The following is a 12,602-nucleotide window of genomic DNA, read 5'->3' as shown; positions in this document are numbered from 1 at the left end:
CTTTTTTTGGTCATGTAGATGTGTACAAAAACGGGTTGCACTCTGAAATTGAATCCATTTAACGTATGTATGTTTGTGCAAAAACGGTTACACTCTAAATTGAATCTCTTTGGGATATATGGGTGTGTGCAAAAACGGGTTACAGTCCTATGTCTGATGTACAATCTTTTTTGGCTATATAGTTGTGTACAAAAACGGGTTGCACTCTTTAATTGAATCAATTCTATGTATTTATGTGTGCAAAAACTGGTTACATTCTTACGTAGAGTCTATTTTGGTCATGTAGGTGTGCACAATAACGGGTTGCACCCATTTAACATATGTATGTATGTATGTACAAAAACGGGTTACACTCTTAATTGAATCTCTACTGGGTATATAGGTGTGTGCAAAAACGGGTTGCACTCTTTTAGTGCATATATCAAGTGTATATAGATGTGTACAAAAACGGGTTACACTGTTATATTAACTGTTTTAGAGTATATATCTGTGTGCAAAAACGGGTTGCACTCTTAAATTGTATATATCAAGTGTATATAGATGTGTACAAAAACGGGTTGCACTCTAATATAGACTCTTTTTTGAGTATACAGGCGTGTACAAAAACGGGTTACACTCTTAAACGGAATCCATTAGGGTATGTAGGTGTGTGCTAAAACGGGTTGCACTCTTATATAGGATTTATTTTGGGTATATATGCATGTGCATAAATGGGTTGCACTCTAGTATTTGATATGTCAAGTGTATAAAGACGTCTACAAAAAACAGGTTGCACTCTTCAATTGACTCTAGGCAGAAATGAGTTATGACCAGTTTGGGGTAGAACAACATTTGTTGAATAGCTGGAAACAATAATTTTTTAAAGATACTTGGTATTTTACGAAATATTGTAATTTATATGATATCATCATAAAAAACAAAAATTACATTTTAAACTTTTATTGGTATAATTATATAAACTAGAAATTATTCTATAGTTTTGAATAATAAAATAAACAAAATATAAAGTTATCATTCATCTATGTATGAAATATATAATAAATGATATAAAAACTATAAAATAACTATAAAACAATAATCGGTTGCCATGGCAACAAAAATATAAAAAAAATACTTCAAATACATCATTATTGCATTTGACATGATTAATTCATCACCAAATTAATGTATTTAAAGACAACCAGATTTAAGACCTTTCAGAAAAAGAAAAAAATAGATTTTTCATTCTTCCCTTAAAAATGTTTTAAATAACAGAATATAAACTTAAGTCTTAAATTCTCAGAATGTCAGTAAGTTTTCTGTGATTAAGGTGAATATCATTACTTGGTTTATACAAATTTATTTTAGTTTGATTGTGTTGGAAGCTATAAGCTTATTGAAACACTCTCGAATCCGTTCCTGGAACCAACCAGTACTAAGCAATGAATGTAAAGTTTCTTGCTCAAGGAAACAACGACTTGACCCTGACAGAATTTGAACCCACGCGGTCAGCAATCCTTAGATTACTAGGCCGACGCGTTAACCACTGGGCCACGCCGCCACTTAAATAAAAATATCATTACTTAAGTAAGTCCTCAATAAAACTCATAGCTGTAACATGGTGGCATATACATTATTAATACGATGCAAAACATATACATTCCTTATTGCAATGATTACAAAAAAGTGTATATTTTGGTTGCCGTGGTAACAAAAATGATGCCAAAACAAGATTGCATTTGTAAAAAATGCCAAGCCACGACACTAAATATTAATGTAGGAACACAATTTTTTTGTGTCTATACAGATTGCCATAATGCATTGATCACTTACCTATCTAATTGTTATTATCAGAATAGTACCTTCAGACAAGTAGATTTTAAATTTTTTACTTTATGACACAGTGACTGAAAATCAATGATCCCCAGGGGCAGGGCCAATTTTGACCTCAGGGCTATAATTTGAACAATCTTGCTAGAGGTTAAGAAGTGCAGAGTACCAGTTTTTGTGCACTGCACTTCTTCTTAATGAGATCTATCATCCTATGAAGTTTCAAGTCCATAGACTTTATACTTTAGGAGAAATGGCCCGGACAAAAATAAAGTATGAAAATTAACTAAGGGCAATAACTCTAAAAATAAGAAATGCAGAGTACCAGTTCTTGTGCATTGCACTTCGGGTCATTATAAGAAGCATGCATACTAAGTTTGAAGTCAATTACTTATAATACTTATAATGACTGACTTATGCTCCGGACAAGCTTAAGGGGACACCGCACCGACACCGCCGACAAAAGTAACCCCTATATGTCCCCTTTTTCAAGGCGACACAAAAAATTATGATCCCCAGGGCGGGGCTTATTTTGACACTAGAGGCAAAATTTGAAAACTTTGGTAGAGTACATATAGATGATATCATATACCAAACGCCTTGTACTTTCAGACAAGAAGGTTTTTTAAGTTTTTACTATATGTACATATAGTGAAAATCAATGACCCCTGGGGCGGGCCAATTTTGACCCCAGGGCTATAATTTGAACAATCTTGGTAGAGGTCTACCAGACAATGCCTTATGCAAAATATCTATGCTCTAGGCCTTGTGGGTCTTTACAAGAAGATTTTTAAATTTATCCTTATAATTCCTTTTGGTTGCCATGGCAAGCAGATTTCTGCATGGAATGAAATTCTTTGAACAACTTGTCAAGTTTGGTTGAAATTGGACTATTGGTTTTTCACAAGAAGATTTTTTAAGTTCACTATATAATCTATATAACACACACACAGATGAATCGCTATATGCCACCGCATCACAGATGCTGCGGTGGCATAAAAACTGTATAATTAAAAATAATAATGGCATTTCATAGAAGTAAACCATATTAAATATCTCTATTCACAATAACCTTAAAGGTCTTTCAGAGTTTACACTATTTTCCTGACTATATTTTCAGTTACAGATATTGACTGTGTAATCATATTCAGTCTTTTTTAAACTGTATAATATGAATAAATTAACATATAAGTATATTCTTTAATTGAAATAATTTCTATAAACAATTATTAAATATAGACGAACAGAATCCCCAAAGAATGCCAAGAACAACAAAATTGACAATGTGTCAGGCTCGGTTTTATTGAGTTTGTTCATGGACGGTAATGGAAAGTGTAAGTTACCACCCAACCCCCTAGCACCTGCTTAAGCGGAATTCAACATTTAAATATGAGAACAGTGAAATTTTGAATTTAGAAACATCTACAGATATTAAAACCATATTCTTGCAAACACATGGAAAATCACAAATGACAGCTAACTTATGTCTTTGTACTTGGCAACCTAGTCTTGCAAAGTTCTCATCCAGTTTGTGGGTTTGAGCCAAACAAGGTAACATCAATCATGTTTACTCTTATGCCTCCAGTTATTGAGTAGAAAGTGATTTATAAACTTGCAAAACTTGTTTAACAATCAAGTAAAAATACTATTGAATCTGCCACTGCAGTATTCAGCTTTTTCACTAATTCACTTTTGGCATACTGTCAAACATAGACAAGTCATTGACTTCTCACATGCCATCCTGAAAAAAAAATCTGGAATAAGTCTTAATGAAACAATGAATTGTATATGATGATTTGACTGAACAGATATAAAGTACATTGTTGTATGATATTGCACAGCTATTAGGTTCATATAAGTTCTTGTGTAATATATTAAAGTCTATATATCATGTAGCATTTAGCATGATCAAAATAATCTAAATCTACATTATATACATGTATTGTGATGATGACACCTCATTTTTTATTTCATCAAATAAAGGAAATTTAATATGGAATACTGAATAAATATAGATATGATAAAATCATTACATACTTACCCAAATGAATTTTTTTTTATCTTGACCAATACTGTACAGATAATACAAATTGATCCTCTTTTTACTGCTCAATAGAACATAGATGTCACACATTTTGCCTCATTTCCAACAATAGTTTAGTACATTCACCAGCAAATAGATAAAATATCTATGTGTCCTGAAAATTATGTATACAGTATATACTTTAATATTAACATTATTTTCAATACATATAAAATGAAAGAGTATTTTGAATATATCACAATGCAGCATTATTTCTTAATTTTAACATAAAATTTAGTTCCTTTTACTACAGTAGGCCTGCAGAGTTTTTAAATTTTAAAACAATAGTTTTAAGATCTCTTTTTTTTTTTTTTTTTTTTCAGGCCCCAACTGGGTAACCCCATTTATTTCAAATGTTTTAACATTTATACATATAATAGTACATATTTATAGATATAATAGTACCTCATTACATCAGAATATTAAAATAATTACTAAATTTGAGTATAAAGCTATATTTTTGCTGCCTGTTATTGAAAAAAAATATATATATATATAATATATATATATATATATATGAAGAGGTATAAGTTACCATGAATTTTTGTCAATATACTATAGATGTGTATGTATGGGGGGAAATCAGTATAATTTTATACATTTTAATAAAGATATTTCAACACAAATAGCTTTATACCCTTCGAGTAAGTACATTATAATAAAACCATATGTACAATGTAAGAACATTAATTAAGAATGGTATTATCAGGTTAAAATTATTTATCTTATTCAGTATGTCAGTGTAGTTTATTCAATTAAAGATCTTACTAATTGCCATCTATTATTTTCATCTTCTGTCAAGTTTGTATCTTTATAAATATTCCATGCTAATTTAAGACTATTTTTAAAACCAATACATGTGGGTAGCACCTTTTTTCTCTTTGACAAATAAATATATCTTTTTAGTTCTAAAAACAAAATGTCATATTTAAAATCTTTAGATTCTGAACCTAAAATAACTGATTTACAGTTGAAACATTCTTCAAAATTATGTATGTTATCTTTCAGATATTGAAAAAGGCCTTGAATCTTGTGACATTCCCAAAACAAATGCAAAAGTGTTTCTTCATAACAATTACAAAAAGTACACATTTTATTGTTCACAATTTTCATTTTAAACAGAAGTGAATTTGTAGCAATAATTCTATGAATAATTCTTGTTTGGAACCACTGAATGTATGAATCTTTTGTACAATGGAAAACATAACTATAAATTAAATGCCAATTAATGTGATCACCTATAAAGCATGTGTTCCACTTTTCTTGACTTGTTGGTAAATCTGAATTCTTAACTAAAGTTTCATATACATATTTCTTATTACTATTCATGAACAAAATAGGTTTTATATAACAACTTATAATAGGGTATTGAACATTAAACAAGTTATTACAAATCATCATATTTAGCGTTTGCATATAAAATTTAATTGCCTGTTTTAAACTATGATATTGTAAAAAATTCACTTGTTTACATGTTACCTGTTCTAAATAATTCAAATCTACAAAATTACCCTGTTCATTAATAATATCTTTCACAAATCTGATGCCTTTATCATACAATATCTGAATGAATATATATCTGTTCCCAGATAAAAAATTATGATTGTAAAAAAGTGGCATATGTAATACTTGCTCTATATTATCTATAGAAAGTTTTTCAATAAACATCATATAAGCCTTTAAAACATCAATCCAGAAAGCATTTTTAATCTTACTGATAATTACTTTACAAAACATTTTACCTGTGTTAAAAACTTTACCAATATCAAACAATGTATTCACTAGCTTATAACATTTACTGCTGCTATTACTAACACACCTTCTAAACCATTTTATCTTTAAACTATGAACATAACTATTAATGTCAGTCATATTTAAACCACCTTCTTTGTATGTTTTAGTAATTACTGATTGTTTTATTTTTGCCTTGCCCTCCCATATAAAATCATAAAATAAGTCATTCAATGTCTTCAAATAAACAGTACTAGGTGTTGGTAAACTTGTAAAACAATGGGTAAATAATGGAAGCAATATTGATTTAACAACAGTAATTTTTCCAATTGGAGTTAACATTCTCTTTTTCCAGTGGCTAATACTATTTCTTACTTTCTGTAGTTTTTCATTAAAGTTTAAGTTAATCATTTTTTCTAAATCAACATCGAATACTAAACCTAACAATTTAAACTGTGTATCACCCCATGTTAGTTTCCATCTTGTCTTAATTGATCTAGTACTATATTTTAAAGAGCCTATCCAGATAACTTTGGTTTTGTCAAAATTTATTTTTAATCCGGAAATTTCTGAAAATGTATTTAACAAGTTTAAAGAAGCATTTAGTGATTTTTCTGAACCATCTAATAAAAGTGATGTATCATCTGCAAATTGTGAAATTTTATATTCCTCACCGTCTATTGTAATACCTTTAATATCTTTACTTTGCCTAATTTTTATAGCTAATATTTCTGCACATAAAATGAAGATATATGGGGAAATTGGATCCCCTTGTCTACAGCCTCGTTCAACTTTAAAAAAATTAGATAAAAACCCATTTAAAATAACACAAGTTTCTGTATTATATAGAAACAAAGATATCCATTTTTTAAGCATAGGACCAAAATGAAAAGATGAAAGACATTTCTCAATAAATGTAAAAGATAAAGTATCAAATGCTTTTTCAAAATCTATCATCATTGCTAAACCTGGTATATTATTATCTTCTGTAAATTTCATTATGTCATATAATAATCTAGTATTTTCTCCTATATATCTATTCTTTATAAATCCTGTCTGATCCTTTGAAACTAAAATATCTAGAACACCTTTTAATCTGTTTGCTATACTACCTGATGCTAATTTGTAGACTACATTTAATAAAGTTATTGGTCTCCAATTTTTCAAAAAATGTTTCTGCTTGTTTTCTTTTGGAATACATGTTATTATACCAAGTTTTTGATTTCTACCAAAAGTATTATTTCTGTAAGCAAAATTTATAGCTCTAACAACAAAATGACCAATTCTACTCCAAAAGGTTTTAAAGAAGTTAGCCGTAAATCCATCGCAACCTGGGCTTTTATCATTCTTCATATTTTTCAATGTAAAAGAAACTTCATCATATGTAAGAACACCTTCTAGTTTTAACATTTCATCATGAGTCAGAGTAGTAATATCACAATTTCCTAATTCTCTATCAATAACAGATTCATCAGTCAAGTTCTATTTTTTATATAGATTTTCATAAAAACAACAAGTATGTGTGAGTATATCTTTTTGATCATAAATAAATGTTCCGTTATCCATTTCTAAAAAAGGAATATTTTTTTCAGCACAGTATTTTTTTTCTAAATTCAAAAAAAAATTAGAAGGTTTTTCCCCAGATTCAATCCATTGTGACCTTGACCTAATCATAGAACCTTTTATTTTATTATGTCTTATCTGATTTAATTCATTTTGTAAATGTAAGAGTCTGTCTTTATTATCAATTGTCAAATTTTGTTCTATGAGTGATATTTCCTCCATTATTTGTTTTTCATAATTATTTTTCTCTTTAACCTTATAGGAGCTATATGAAATAGTTTTACCTCTTATTTCCATCAAAAGTGTTTCTAAAAATAGTTCATCATTGATTGTAAAGTTAATGTCTTTATTTTTTGTATCTATTATATAGTCTATATTATAAACTGGTATACAATATTGAAGTTTTATTTCATCAATTTTTTCATTTATAATTTTTAAATATTCAATATCATGTAATAAAGCATTGTTAAATTTCCACAAACCTTTACCATGACAAATATGAGAAAAACAAATATCTAAAAATATTATTGAATGATCTGATTTATAACTCACATCAATATCACATTTTCTTACATACTGATACAAATCATTTGATAAAAGAAAAAAATCTAATCTCCCCTGTTGTATAGGATTTGTACGCCTCCATGTAAATTTTTTAATTTCGCCATGTAATTCTCTAAAAGGGTCAATAAGATCTTTATCTTTAATAATATCCAATAAAAAATTTCTGGCTTTTATATTATTAGTTTTGGATTTATAATTATGATAATCTAGATCTGGGTCTTGAACCAGGTTATAATCTCCACAAATTATAAGTGAGTTATTGTCTTCAAGTGAGTCTACAGTATCAAAAATACTTTTAAAAAAGCTTGGACTATCTGTATTTGGAGCATATATATTAACTAACGTTAAGTATCTAGTTTCAAAAAGCATTTGTAAAATAATGAAACTTCCAAAATTGTCAGTGTTAATTGACTTGATTTTGATATTTAAATTTTTTCTGAATAAAACTGCAACACCCTTAGCATTAGATTTTCCATGGCTAAAAAACATAAACCATTCCATTCAGAGTAGACTTTTTTCAACATCTTTACAAAATGCGTTTCTTGTAGACAAAGTATATCAGCTTTTTTTGTATTGAATAAATTGAAAACATCACGCCTCTTCATGCTATCATTCAAACCACGACAATTGTAAGAAAAAATTTTAAGATTAGACATTGAAATTAAGAACCAAAATACATTTTTCGTTATTTATCCAGTTTCCTTTATAACTACAGCTGATTAAAATAGATTTATAAACCCAGTTAGATGACATAAAGCACACTGAAAGGTTCAGTAGCAAACAAACAAGTGTAGACATAGAGAAAAAAATAAAAAACCTGTATAACATAATAAACAATCTGAGAAATATATTATAAAAAAGAAAAGTATAGTTTACAAAGCTATACATGAAAAGAATGAACAAAAATATGAACAGAAAATAAACTGTATAAACAATAAGTAACAACATAACTGTACAGCTATTTATGAATGCAATTCTGTTGTTTTATCAAAATCTTTTTAGGATTTTTCTCAATTAATTTTACAATTGTGCCAAACAACAAAGAATAATCATTCTAATTATAATTTGTACCATTTCATACACATACAACTCATTCTTCAAAAGATTTGCTGCCGTTTAAGAAAAAATAACATAAATTCCAAATGCCATAATGTTCTACAAGTGATTTAAAAAATGATTAATGTTTGTATAATTTCTTGTCAAAGTATAATACTATTATTGTTTTCATTGAAGAAAAAAAAATAGTAGAAAAACTATAACTTTAATTTACAGTTTTAAGATCTCATGATCATCTCTAAAAATGTTAAATTGATAACAAGTTAAATTTGTTTTCAACTGCAATTCAGGAAATCTATCATTATCATTATTTGATAAAAAGAGTTGAGAATGGTCAGTTCATGATGATTATTAACATATGTATACAATCATAGTAAATTATCTGCTCTTTTAAAGTAAAACAGGTATAAAAACTTACCTATCATTGTGGTCTTGAAGAATATGGCTCCAACATGTGGATGGTTATCTATTTAAAATTCAAAAACTTTTAAAACTGTAATGAACTATGTTGAGAATCTTCACTGTAACTATGTTGGATGACCTAAAATCACAAAAAAAACAACACAAAATATTTCATCAGCAAAAAAAGTCTGGATCATAAATGATAAAAATATCCTTGTACAATATATGGTAATGGTATTCATGAGTACTGGGAATATAATATGATTTATTATGGAACTTCATAAATTATAGGATTATATTAATAAATGTGTTGCAATATTTATATAGTGATGACACCTTCTTTGGGTATTGTATTTCAAAAACAGCCTATTTATTGTATTATTTCAAAAGCAGCATACTGTACAGGGGTATTAAACATATTTTACCAATCTTAAATTGTAATACAAACTTATGTGTCAACAATTACAGTACAGTAGTGTAGCCTTGAAATTTAATACCTATAAATTTTATTGGTAGTATATGACAAGGCTACAGTACTGTACTGTAACTGTTGACAAATGAGGTTGTATAACAATTTTATTGAAAATAGATTGCAAAAATATTCTTGTGTCTAGTTACATTTTTGCATTTTTGTCTCATACTGTAGAGTGGTTGGACCAATGCTCGGCGCATACCAATGCTCGGCGTAAAAAATATCTTATTTAGAATATCTGAAAATGTGTTGAGTTATCTCCGATTTAGGCCACTGGTGCTTTTATTTACATCTTTCACCATTTTATAATTTTATAGCTGCGGTCTCACTTACTCCCGGCAGAGCCCAGGACCATCCCAGTAAGTTACTGGGATGATCCGGGGTGAAATTATTGTTGCGGTCACACTTACCCCGGCAGCACTACGGTAGTTCCCAACTAACCACCCAGGATGCGCTCTGGATCATCCAGGCAGAGCCCAGGTGAAGCTACGATTCATGCCGGAGCTTCCCCGGTTGTTGCCGGATGACGCTGGAAGAGCCTCGGTTGACCCAGGCAGAGCCCTGGTTGATCCAGGCAGAGCCCAGGTCGATCCAGGCAGAGCCCCGGTAGAACCCTGGTGGATTGAAAACACCTGAAAATGATAACATTGATACATAATTTTTATTAAATATAATATCTATTGTTCCAGAATAGTAATTCATGACGATTTTCTGAAAAATCTTATGCAATACTGGATAGAAGGGAAATGGGAAGGGTTTTATACAAACAAGTGCAATCATCGCAAATTGTCGTTATTCTTTTGAAATGATCCGGGCTTTGCCGGGGCTCTACCGGCATCAGCTGTAGCTCTACCTTTATCCTCCAGGGCTTGCCTGGATCGACCGGGGCTCTGCCGGCATATACCGGGGCTCTACGGACTTATCATACCCCAGATGATCCCCGGTTTGTGCCGGCAGAGCTATGGTGCTTCCCCGGTATAACCCCGGTCGTTCCCGGCAGAGCTAAGGATGAAGCCAGCAAAGCTATACCTTCCCGGATCATCCCGGTGATATTAAATATTTTATTTCATCCGGGGTCGAATGCCGGGTGTTCCCGGATCATCCCGGACGTTGCCGACAGAGTAACGGATGTACTCCGGTTGTTCCCGGTCGTACCCTAGGGCTCTGCCGAGATGTTAGTGAGACTGTAGCTTATCCTGGTGTGGTTCACTGCTGGTAAAGTCACGTGACAATGCAAATAGCAGACGAACAACCGTATCATATAAATTATTAAAATATTTTAACACTAGAGTTCTGGGGCTGTAAAATTTAAACTAAAAGTTGGGTAGAGTCTACTTGTAAATGTACGAACCTAATTTGTTTGTTACATAAATACAATTTATTCAATATGTTTTCTTCATAAGATAAAAAAGAGATTTTATTCGAAAAACAATCCTGCATCATGTAGTATTGTACGCCGAACTATGGTAAAATTTCAGCAAACCACTCTTTGTTTATCATGCACATCATTAGATGTGATTAGCGAATTTTACACAATGGCTATCTAAAACAATATCATCGGTCTTGAAAATGGACATATAACATTGAGGTTTGTTGACGTTGATTTGAATTTGCCATATCAAATATAGTATTTTTACGCCGAGCGTTGGTCCACCCACTCTAGTAAAATTAGCTTTTGTTTTATCACTTGTTTAATATTTACATTGCAGCCTGGACTTTACCAGTGATTTATTTATTTTGCAATTAATGGAATCAATTGAAAAAGTTAACAATTTTTCTATGAAGACCATCCTGTACAGGAAAGTCCAGGAAACATTGTAGCCTAAAAATTCATATCTGCCATGACCTGACCTAGACTCCTGCCATGTTAAATGTTTTTTTTTTTTTTATAAAAGCAGTAAGATAAAAAATCATAAAAAAATAATCAATTTATAAAATACAAGTCATATTCGGTATCTCCTGTCCGCCACGGATATGACTTTTATAGAACGTAATTCGAATATAACTTAAAACTTTTTTATTTATGGACCAAATTTAACGAACTTTTGCATGTAAATTCATTTTATTATTATAAAACATCGTATCAAGAAAAAATAATAAAAAACTAATTACTTTGTAAAATATAAGTCATATCCGGTATTTAAAGTCATATCCGCGGTATTAAGACATACCGGATAAAATGGTAAGATTCAAACGCTATTCAAAATATTATAAAAGATAACCAACAAAAATAGCATAAATATTAACGGATTCACTTACCTTAATATCTTTATAACTGTTTAAAACCTCCAAATTTGCAGTTAACTAATGTCCCAAAACAGAACCCAAAGAGTGAAGGATAAAACTCTAAATTGCAAGTCGTTTCTTCGTAGACACTAAATAGTAAACCGAAATGAAGCGGAGTTATGCCAACCGGACTACTTTACAAAACCGCACTGCGCTGTTATGAGCAGAAACGGTGTGCATTTCAGCCGCTCCGTTCTTTTTTTTGCCAACGCCTTTGTGTCTCGGTGCCTCCTGGGTGCTCTGCTGGTTTGACTGGGTTGTTGGGGGTTGTTTTGGTCTGTGAACGTCGCCTCGCTTTGTTGATCTTTATTTTTCATTTTTAATACTAATCGAAAGGGCATTGCACTATTTCTTTACATTAACATAACCAATGACGATTTGACAACAAGAGCACTGCTAGACAGGAGCATTATATGCCCGAAAAGTGTTTTTTTTAGTAAGGATCATCATACAGAAAGACGCCAGGGGTATCACATAATATAGGCAAATTTTTTCAGGCATATAATAAATGTACTCGATATAAGTGATCATCCTATGAAATAGAAAAAAACAGAATCCCTCAAGAAAGCCCAACACGTCAAAATTGAAAATGTTGCAGGCTCGGTTTGATTGAGCCTGTTCATGGACGGTACTGGA

The 12,602-nt window shown here is 30.6% G+C and overlaps 1 long non-coding RNA gene across 1 annotated transcript; it reads right to left on the bottom strand.

Annotated features, from left to right (window-relative positions):
- Positions 1–928: 928 nt before the first annotated feature.
- Positions 929–12,157, bottom strand: LOC132738548 (uncharacterized). The gene is made up of 5 exons (XR_009626889.1): positions 11,940–12,157; positions 10,091–10,312; positions 9,225–9,347; positions 3,851–4,007; positions 929–3,550 (listed from the first exon to the last, which is right to left on the bottom strand). It is a non-coding gene; the product is annotated as an uncharacterized LOC132738548 (long non-coding RNA).
- Between the last annotated feature and the right edge of the window lie 445 nt (positions 12,158–12,602).

The sequence above is a fragment of the Ruditapes philippinarum genome, unplaced genomic scaffold (assembly GCF_026571515.1).
Source record: "Ruditapes philippinarum isolate M1 unplaced genomic scaffold, ASM2657151v2 ctg3273_1_1_1_1, whole genome shotgun sequence".
NCBI lineage: Eukaryota > Metazoa > Mollusca > Bivalvia > Venerida > Veneridae > Ruditapes > Ruditapes philippinarum.
Note: the sequence above shows the minus strand (reverse complement) of the source record. Positions and strands in the feature narration are given on the sequence as shown.